The sequence below is a fragment of the Loxodonta africana genome, unplaced genomic scaffold (assembly GCF_030014295.1).
Source record: "Loxodonta africana isolate mLoxAfr1 unplaced genomic scaffold, mLoxAfr1.hap2 scaffold_504, whole genome shotgun sequence".
Lineage (NCBI taxonomy): Eukaryota > Metazoa > Chordata > Mammalia > Proboscidea > Elephantidae > Loxodonta > Loxodonta africana.
In genome coordinates this window covers 17,501-27,500 of record NW_026975223.1, presented here as the reverse complement: position 1 = coordinate 27,500, position 10,000 = coordinate 17,501, and positions in this window count along the sequence as shown.

Here is a 10,000-nt window from a genome sequence, read left to right as displayed (position 1 = left end):
TGCGGTATTGGTAAGCACCAGCAGGGGGGTTAAGGCACAGTGGGCCTCTGCGGCCGGGAACGGAGCCTGCCGCCTCGTGCTCACGGCGGCTCTGCCTCACCCGGGGACGGCGCGTGCTCCCGGCTCCGTGCTGCGTCCACCCTCCACTCGGGCGAGGAGGGAACGGGTGGGGCACCGCAGCGGCGACCGAGGGCCTCGGAAAGTCACGCCTTTTGAGTCGTCCGTTTTTTTTTTTTTCCGTTTCTCTTTTAAAGCTTCTCCGCCTCATCCCGCCTCACCGGAGCCAGGCTCCGGCGAGCGCGCGGGGCCTCGCGGGTACGCGCCGCGCACACCCGAGGCTTGCCTGGGCACCTAAAAGCCCAACACACCCCCCGGTCTCCCTCTGTAGAGGGGTCCGCGCTCTAGGGCGGCCCGCGGGGGGGAGGAGGTACGACAGAGCCTAACAACGGACCGCCGGGGCCCAGCCGCGGCTACGCAGCCTGGGCCCCCACCTCGCAAGGGCGACTTCCCTCGGCACCGGCGGAAGCAACACGCGGGCCCTCCTCCTTCCGCTCTCGCTTGCCTCACGCGGGTCTCGGCAAGCACCGGGGCGGGCACGCACGCGCGCACCCCTCTCTCACCCCCGCCTTCTCGGGATCAGGCACGGCACCCTCCCGCGAGGCGTGCGTGCTCTAAAGGTCTTACCCCGCTCGACCCCCCTTCTTTTTTTTTTTTTTTTCCTCCACATCCTTTCTCTCCCTCTCGGCCGCACTCCTGTTTTTTATTTCTCTCGGCCCGAGGGGCGCACGCCCACACGCGTGAGCGGTGACCGGAAGGGTGGGCTGGGAACGGGGAAACGGCACCGCCACCCGGCCTCAGGCACCTGAGGGACGGCCTGGAGCGTTCCAGGGGCACCGCCAAAGGGCCACTCGAGGCGCACCGGCACCACCTGGGTGGGGCGCGCGGGTGCGCCTGACCAGAGAGCCCCCCCGCCGCGGGGGGCGGGGGAGGGCCCGACGCGAGGCAGAACACCAGGGCCACGAGCAGAGGCTGTCCTGCTCGGTCTCAGGACCCCGCCACCGCCGACGCTGGCCGCGAGGCCGCGAACGAGGGCAGATGAGCGAGGTCGGGCCGGATTCCGTGCCCCTGCCCCTCTGCGCACCACCGGCGGGCGGGGAGGAGGAGCGAGGGGCCCGCGCGCTGAGCGAGAAGAGCGGTCCCATTCGCCACAAATGTCCGTCCCTCGTCTTGGCGCGGCTCGGATCCGGCCCGGGAGAGCACGACAACACCACATCGATCGGGTCAGCCCAGGCACAAGCGAGGAGGAGAAGACCCCCCCGCCAGGGCTGCCAGGAGGCGGGCGAGGACAGCCCCGGAAAGGACCCGCTTTCTGCCTCGCCCGCCCCGGCTGCGGAAAGGTGGCCGCGAGGACCCCTGCACACGGAAAACGCCTGACACGCGAGGCACGTGGGCCTGGGGGAGGGGGGGAGCGGGGCACACTCTGGCGAGCACCGCGGCCACCGCGGGTGCCTGCGACAAGGGGCACGCGGGTCAGAGGGCCCGCGGCGCCCGTGCCACGCCGCCCTCGGGCACTGGAGACCGGGGGGAGGCACCGCGGCTGGACATCTGGACGCGCGAGAGCCGGCGCACGGGCCCCAGGCGGGCGGCTCAAGCGGGGAGGAGCGGGGGAGGGCGTGGGCCGTCGGTGGACCGGCGTCTACGGACCCGTCCAGGTTTCCCATCTGCTCAGCGGGAGTCACCCAGCGAGGAGAGCGTGTCAGCACCAATCTGGTGGCCCAAATCGCCCGTTTTGGGCGAGAGAAAAGCCACGCCCCGCGGCGGGAGGGGCCCGCTCCCCACGGCGAGCCCCCGGAACTGCGGCCCGGCCATCGGTCCGTAGCGCGACCCCATGGCCCCCAGCGCCCCGCCCCCCCCCCCGGAGCTCCCGGGATCCTCTGGTCGACCCGCGGGACGGGGTGACGGAGCTGGCCGGGGCCGCGCGGGCGCCCAGAGCCAGCCGCCTGCGCTGCGGCCAACGCGGGCCGGTCGGGGAACCCTCGGAGGGGGGACTTGGAAAAAATTCTCGGGCGGCGGGGCCCCTCCGAAGGTCCGGGCCCCGCGCGGGTCCGTGGCCGGGCCGGGGCGGGCCGGGGGCGGCAACCTCGGCCCGGGGACCCCCGGAGCGGGACTTTGAAAAAATTCTCCGACGGTCCGGACCCCACGCGGGACCGCGCCCGGGCCCGGGGCGCCCTCCGCGGGCCACCCCGGACCTACGCCGGAGGCCCCGGTGACGACCGGGCCGCGCGAAGGAAGGCGCGCGAACGGCCGGGGCGTGCCTTGTCCCGTTCTTCTGCCTGCGCCGTCTCGGTGCGGCCCGGTTCGGTCCAGCGCCGTCTAAAACACGGCACCCGGGAGCGCGGCGGCGGCGGCGGCGGCGGCGGCGGCGGCGACGGCCACCGCCTCGGCCACATGAAGCTGCGGGCCCAATTCCGGAACGTGGCTCTGGCGCCGGCGCCCCACCGTGGCCGGGACGATCCCGCCGACGCCGCCGGCGTCCCGAGACGTCGCCTCGGCCAGCGCGGCCACAGCGCCTCCCATGTCGCCGGCGCCGGAGCTCCGGAGGAAAACGATGTCAAAGCGGCCGCCAGGTGGCGGCCGACAACCGGCGCGGGCGACAGCGGGACGGATCCGGATCGGCGGCCGGCGAGGGCGCGTCGCCGGGCGGCCGGACACCCGGTCCCGTCCCGGCTCCCCCCCCGCCCCCCTCCCCCGCCTCCCAGCGCCGCCGCCGAACACGTTTCTCGGCGCGGGGCGGCCGGAAGGCGTTGGGGCCGGCCACGGCGCGGGGTCGGTTGGGCCAAGGGGATCCACCCGGCCGGGCCCTTTCCCGCCTCGGCCAGGACGATCCTGCCGACGCCGCCGCCGGCGTCCGGGAACGTCGCCTCGGCCAGCGCGGCCACATCGCCTCCCGCGCGTGTCGCCGGCGCCGGAGCTCCGGGGGAAGACGATATCAAAGCGGCCGCCAGGTGGCGGCCGACAACCGGCGCGGAGTGCAGCGGGACGGATCCGGATCGGCGGCCGGCGAGGGCGCGTCGCCGGGCGGCCGGACGCCCGGCCCCGTCCCGGCTCCCCCCCCGCCCCCCTCCCCCGCCTCCCAGCGCCGCCGCCGAACACGTTTCTCGGCGCGGGGCGGCCGGAAGACGGTGGGGCCGGCCACAGCGCGGGGTCGGTTGGGCCAAGGGGATCCGCCCGGCCGGGCCCTCCTCAGGTTCCGGAGGTGTGAGCAGGCTGTGTGGCTGGCTGCTTCTCCCTGACGGAACAGCAGTGGAACGACGGTACCAGCCCACTGCAGCAGCCGCTCTGGGAATGGTGCCTGAGGGCTCCCCGCGGGGCAGGGCCGGTAAACCCTCTCTGCCCCTGAAAGGTCTCTTCCTGCCGCTGCCCCTCAGTGCGTCGTCTAAGCCCGCCTTCGACGGTCAGGACTCCCCGCTCGTCGCAGACATACTCGTTCGCTTGTGTTTCCGGGTCTTTGTCGTCAAGAGAGCTAGGCGGAAGCGTCAGCCTATTCCAACACCTTGGCCCCATCTCCCAAAGTTCCGATCCAAGGGGGTCCGGCCCAGCCGGGCCATTTCGCCCCTCAGCCAGGAAGATCCCGTCTACCCCGCTGGAGCCCTGGAGCACCATGCCGGCCAGCCGGCGTGTCCCACTCGGGGGGGGCCCTGGGAGGGAGGGAGGGAGGGAGGGAGGGAGGGAGGGAGGGAGGGAGGGAGGACCCCGGGAGGACCCCGGGAGGACGCCGGGAGCCAGGCCGGGCTCGAGGAGACGGAGCGAAGGCCCCGGGCCGCCGTGGCCAGCGCACGCCCGCCGGGACCGCTTCCCATCCCGTCGGCGCCGCAGAGCTCCGGAGGGGGACGGTATCGAAGCGGCCGCCGGGTGACGGCCGACGACCGGAGCGAAGGGCGGCGGGGGGGTGGAACCGGGTCCACCTGGGCCCCGGCCGGGGCTCGAGGGTGGCAGAGGGGACAGACTCCCCCGGGCCGCCGGGGAAACCTCTCGGGAGCGTCATGGGGCGCGCGCGCGCGCGCTCGCCCCCGAAAGGGCCGAACGGGGGGGGGGGCGCCCGAGGGGATGAGCGTCCACCGGGGGCGGGAGGGAGAAGAGAGCACGTCCCAAGCGTCGGACGGGCAGGTGTTCTCCGATCCGTATCCTTTGGACGGACGCGACAAACGGGACGGGATGAGACCGCCAGTCCCCGAAGTTTTCCTCCTCGTTCTTTGAGTGCCCGCGTGGCGCAGCAGGCAGACCGGGAGACGTTTTCCGCCGTCGTCCCTGTCGCCGAGCCAACGGTACGCGTGAGGCGGGTTGAACGGGCAAATTGCGTCGGGAGGGAGGGAGGGAGGGAGGGAGGGAGGGAGGGAGGGAGGGAGCCGTGCGTTTGCCGGCATCCGCGTCGCAAAAGAAAACCACGGCCGCCACCGAGAGCGTTCTTCCTCATCGCTTTCCATCCTCCCGCGACGCGGGCGGGCAAACGGGGGGCGGGGGGGAGGCCGGGAACGCCTTCCCAGAGCCGGTACGGACCGGCTCTGGGCCCCCCGGTCCGACTGGGGAGACATCTCACCGAGGGAGGCCCTCGAGGCTCTCGGGAGCGAGGCCGGACTTAGTGAGGTCCAGCGGAGGCGCGGCGGGCCAGCCGCGAACGCCCGCCCAGAGGCCCTCGGGCGGCTCGGCCCGAGCGAGTGCTCTCCGGGCTCGCGGGCGGACTCGGGAAGGTGGCGTCTCCGGGGCGGGGGGGGGGAGGGAGAGGGGTGAGTCGGCGTCTCGAGCATCGAGAGATCTCCGGCGGCTCCCGAATGCGGGCGGGCGGGCGGGCGGGCGGGCGGGCGTGTGTGCGTGAGTCGTGGGGGTGGGGGGTGGAGTGCCCGAGGGGGGTTGGGGGGTGGGAGGCCGAGAGCGGGGCGGTGGGGGGGTCGGAGGGTGGGGGCGGTGGGGGACCACGCGCCTCGGGCCCGGGGGGTGGGGTGCTGAGGTGGGCGGGGAGTTGGCAAACGTTCCGGGTGGCCTGGTGCGTGTGCGCGCGTGCCTGCGCGCGTGCGTGCGTCCGTTCGCGCGCGCGTCCCGGTGTGCGTGCCTGCGCGCGCGCGCGTCTGTGCGGGGGCGCGTCTTTGCGGGGGCGTGTGCGCGCGTGTCCGGGCGTGTGTGCCTGCGTGTGCGCGCGTGACTGCGTGCGTGCGCGTGCGCGTCTGCGGGCGTGCCCGTGTGCGTGCCCGCCTGCGTCTGTGGGGGCGCCTGCGCACGTGAGCGCGGGTCTGTGCGTGCGTCTGTGTGTGCGTCTGTGCGTGTCTGTATGGGTTTGAGTGCGCGTCTGCGCGTGAGCGCGTGTCTGAGCGTGTGCGCCTGTGCCTGCGCCCGCGCGCGCCTGTGCCTGCGGGAGCGGGCGCGCGCTCAGGCGGACGGGCAGCCCCCCGTCGTCGCCCTCGGTCCGCCGAACGGGCGCCCCCTTGGCCGGATGGAGAGGCTTTTCTCCGCGCCCACGAGGGGAATCGCAACGGGAACCGTAAGGCCGCACGCCGGCGGCGCTAGCGCCGCCTGCCGACGAGGGCCGCCGCCGCCGATCCCCCCCCCCGGCCCGACCCCCAGCCCCCCAACTCGGCCCGCGGTGAGGGCCGGGGCCGTATTCGGCTGGAGGGGGGGGACGGTAAGGCCGAGGGCAGCGTCGCCGTTCCCGCGTTGCACGCGTCGCCGTGCCGCGAGCGTCTCCCGGGAAGCCAGAGGAGCGAGGTGTGTGAAGCCCGTGCCGCGCGCGCGCGGACCCGACCGGGGTGTTCCGGGACGACCGACCGACCGACCGGCCGACCGGCCGACCGTCGTCGTGGAAAGCTCACGGCGGACTGGACATCTGACGGGCCCCTCCCTGTCCGAGCCGACCTCCCGAGGTACGTAGGAGGGGAAGGGTACGGTAGGCTGGTTCGGCTGGAAGCCATCCCACCCCCGGGAGGCGTCGATCGACGGGGAGGCGGGACCGGGAAGGCACCGGTTTCCAATCGGACGATGGCTGAACCTTGGGCGACGGGTACGCGGACTCCTCCGTCTTCGCCCGAGTTCGCGACTCTCTGCGGGGGGAGCTTTCCGGGAAGCGGGTGACGGGCGCGCGTGCCGTCGTCCCGTGAAGGCGCGCTACTACCAAGAGGCTCCGAACGCGGGCCGTCCTCGGGGGGCGGTTTATTTTTTCTCAGTCGGGGGGGACCCCCGCCACAGGGAGAGAAACACCCGAGTTGGAACGGTGCTCGGGTGGGGAGTAGGGCGTGGCGGTGAAGACTGACGTTCGTCATCGTCGTCGTTTCCGTTTAGATAGAGAACTGACTGCGGCGCCGCTGCCGTCGCGTGCCGTCGAGCGGCTCGGGACTCGGAGCGGCCCTAGGGGAGAGAGTCGAGCCGCCCCACGGGCTTCCCAAGGAGGAGCCGGCGGATCCGAACCGCCGACGACCTCGGTCGGCAGCCGAGCTCCGAGCCGCCGCCGCCGCGCCGCCGGGGCTCCGTCTTTGCACTCGGTCTCCGGTACGCGGCGAGTTGGTTTCGCCCGAGGGGCGGAACGGCTCTCGAAGAGGAAAACCCGGTTTCAGAAAAGGAAGGAGACAGGCAGAGGGAGGGGGAGGGGGAGGGGGTGGGCGGGAGGGGTGGGGGAGGGGAGGGGGATGGGGGCAGGGGAGGCGAGGGGGAGGGGAGGGGGAGGGGTGGGGGAGGGGAGGCGGTGGGGGGAGGGACGGGGAGGGGGAGGGGGAGGGGAGGGGAGACGAGGGGAGGGGAGGGGGAGGGGGACGGGGGAGGGGGGAGGGACGGGAGGGGGAGGGGGAGGGGAGGGGAGGGGAGGGGGGCGGGGAGGGGAGGGGAGGGGGACGGGGAGGGGGAGGGGATTGGAGGGGAGGGGGAGACAGGCATACCTGGACGCCGAGCCAGCCCGGTGACGGCGTTAGGTAGAAGAAGGACGGTAGGCGCCCACGCGCTCACGCCCGTGGCTGCAGATACGGACACGCAGGCGCGTGCACGCGCCCGTGCGCGGGCGGGCGGTACGCACGTGCCTGCCCGTGCGTACCCGCGCGGGTACACGCGCGTAGGCGTGGGCGCGCCCACACGGGCGCGCCCGCGCCGGTACGCGCGCGCCCTCGGGCGCGTCCGTGCCCGTGCGTACGCCTAGGGGTGTGCACGCGCGGGCGCCCGCCTCTACGTACCTGCCCGAGGGCGCGCGCGCGCGCGCCCGCGCCTGCACGCGCCTGCACCTTCGCACGGGCACCTGCGCGCGGACCTGCCCGCGCCCCCGCCTCTGCGTGGGATCGGCGAGAGCCGAAAGCGGTACCGCCGCCGCCGCGTTTTCAAGATCCTTTGGCTCACGCGCCCCCCCACCCCCTTCCGGCCACCTTCGGGGGGAAAGCCCAACTTCACGGACGGGCGGAGCGGATAGCCCTTCAGCTGCGCCTCCCTGAAATAGAACGGGAGGAGTCACGAGAGCCTTAGGAAACGGAGCGAGGCGACGAGAGGGTGCGTCGAAAGGCGGGCGTCGAGAACTCCGGCCACAGGCGTTTTCCTTCTGTAGGGTGTAGAAAGCACCCCGCCGCACGCACCCGGCGTTAGGGAGCTGTCTCGAGGGCCGCGGTTTCTACTCCGCCGACTCCTTTCAGTTGAGACGGGGCGCCTCCGAGCGTGTGTGTGCGCGCGACCCGAAGGCGGTCGTCGAGGGACGACGGCACCCTCGGTCCGCCGAACCCCCGCGCCCTCGGACGGACGGGTGGAGAAGCTCTCCTCGACGTCACGGAGGCGGTCCCGACTGAAACCGGAGGGGCACGTGCCGGCGGCGCTAGGCCCGCCGCCGCCGAGGACCGCTGGCGCCACCCCCCCCACCGCCCACCACGCACCCCCAACCCCACCCCGCCTGCGCCCTTGCCGTGGGCCCCACGCTGGCGATATCCGGATCCAGTCCGACGTGGCCGCCGGCTGCCACCCGCCAGGCGGGGAAGAGGTTTGGAGGCGGCGGAGGCGGTGGGGGCGGCGGGGGGCGGCGGGGGTGTGGGCGGTGGGGGGCGGAGGAGGAGGAGGAGGAGGAGGAGGAGGAGGAGGACGGACGGACGGAAGGACGGGAACGCGCCCGCGCGCGCGTGCGCCCGCACCGCAGGGTGCCCTCCGGAGACACGGACGGGCCCACGGAGCACACGGAAACACGGAGATGGACGCGAGGGGGCGCGCGCGCGCGCGCAGCAGACACAACCCCGGGACGCCCGGGAGACACAGAGGTAGGCGCGGGCAGGCAGAACACGCGGGAACGCGGACGCGCGGCACCCACGGACACGGTCCGCTCGCGCACGCGCACGGGGGCCCGGACGCACGGCGACTCGCACGGACGGCGCGGCCGAAACACGGGAAGGTACGCCTCAGGGGCACACGCCCGTGGATCCCCCCAACAGAAGCCCGCCCGCGGCCAACCCCCGCCGCCCCCCCCCGAAGCGGGACGCCCACCCGCGCGGACGGAGGGAGGGGCGCGACGGGGCGGACGGCCGCGCCGCAGCGCTTCGGAGGACACGGCGCCCCCGCCACACACGCGCGACGCGATAGACGCGTCGCGCGCGAGACGGGGGCACGGGCACGAGGTACGTACGCCCGGCCGCGCGCCCGCGCGGCATCCCGAAGAGGGCGCGCCGCACTCGGACGGACGGGGCCGCGCGCGCGCGCGCGCACCGGAGAGGCCACGCGCGCACCCGCGCGGACACGTACGCGCACGCAGCGGCGGCGGCGGCGGCGGCGCCCTCCGGCGACACGGACGCACGCCCGGGGCACGCGGAAACGCGGAGACGCACGCGCACAGCAGACGCACGCACGGGACGCTCGGGAGACGCGGAGGTAGACGCAGGCAGGCGGAACACGCGGGAACGCGCGTCGCCCCCGCGCACACGATACACGGAGCGGGCGGGCACGCTCCACTAGGCGCGCGCGGCCTGCACTTGACGCTCGGGGACGCGGGCGCGGACGCGGCCCCGTACACGCGGCACCCACGGGCAGGCGGCACGCGGGCTCGGACGCACGCCCGGCGACGCGCGAGGACGGAGAGACGGCGCACCGGAACCGCGGGCGGGAGACGCGAACGAACGGGCGCCTCCCGCGCGGCGCGGGGGGACGCCCACGCGGAAGGCGCGGCACGGCCACACGCCCGCGGCGCCCCCGCGCGCCCGCCGTCCCCCCAAAGTGGGACGCGCTCGAGACGGCGCACGCGCACGGACGGTGACCGCGACGCACCCGCGTCCGCCCGCCCGCCCGCACGCACGCACGCACGCACGCGACCCCGGAGGACGCGTCGCACGCGAGACACGGGGGCGCGCGCCCGAACTACGTAGGGTCGACCGCACGACTCGCGCGCCCGCCGGCCACGCGCCCGCGCGGTATCCCGAAGCGGGCCCGCTACGCTCGGACGCAGAGGCAGAGGCAGAGAGAGACAGAGACAGAGGCAGAGACAGAGACAGGCAGAGACAGAAGCAGAGGCAGAGACAGAGGTAGAGACAGAGGCGGAGACAGAGACAGAGGCAGAGACAGAGACAGGCAGAGACAGAAGCAGAGGCAGAGACAGAGGTAGAGACAGAGGCGGAGACAGAGACAGAGGCAGAGACAGAGACAGAGACAGACGCAGAGGCAGAGACAGACAGAGGCAGAGGCAGAGACAGAGACAGGCAGAGACAGAAGCAGAGACAGAGGTGGAGACAGAGGCGGAGACAGAGACAGAGGCAGAGACAGACGCAGAGGCAGAGGCAGAGACAGAGACAGGCAGAGACAGACAGAGGCAGAGGCAGAGACAGAGACAGGCAGGGACAGAGACAGAGACAGAGGCAGAGACAGAGACAGGCAGAGACAGAGACAGAGACAGAGGCAGAGGCAGAGGCAGAGGCAGAGACAGAGACAGGCAGAGACAGAAGCAGAGACAGAGGTAGAGACAGAGGCGGAGACAGAGACAGAGGCAGAGACAGACGCAGAGGCAGAGACAGAG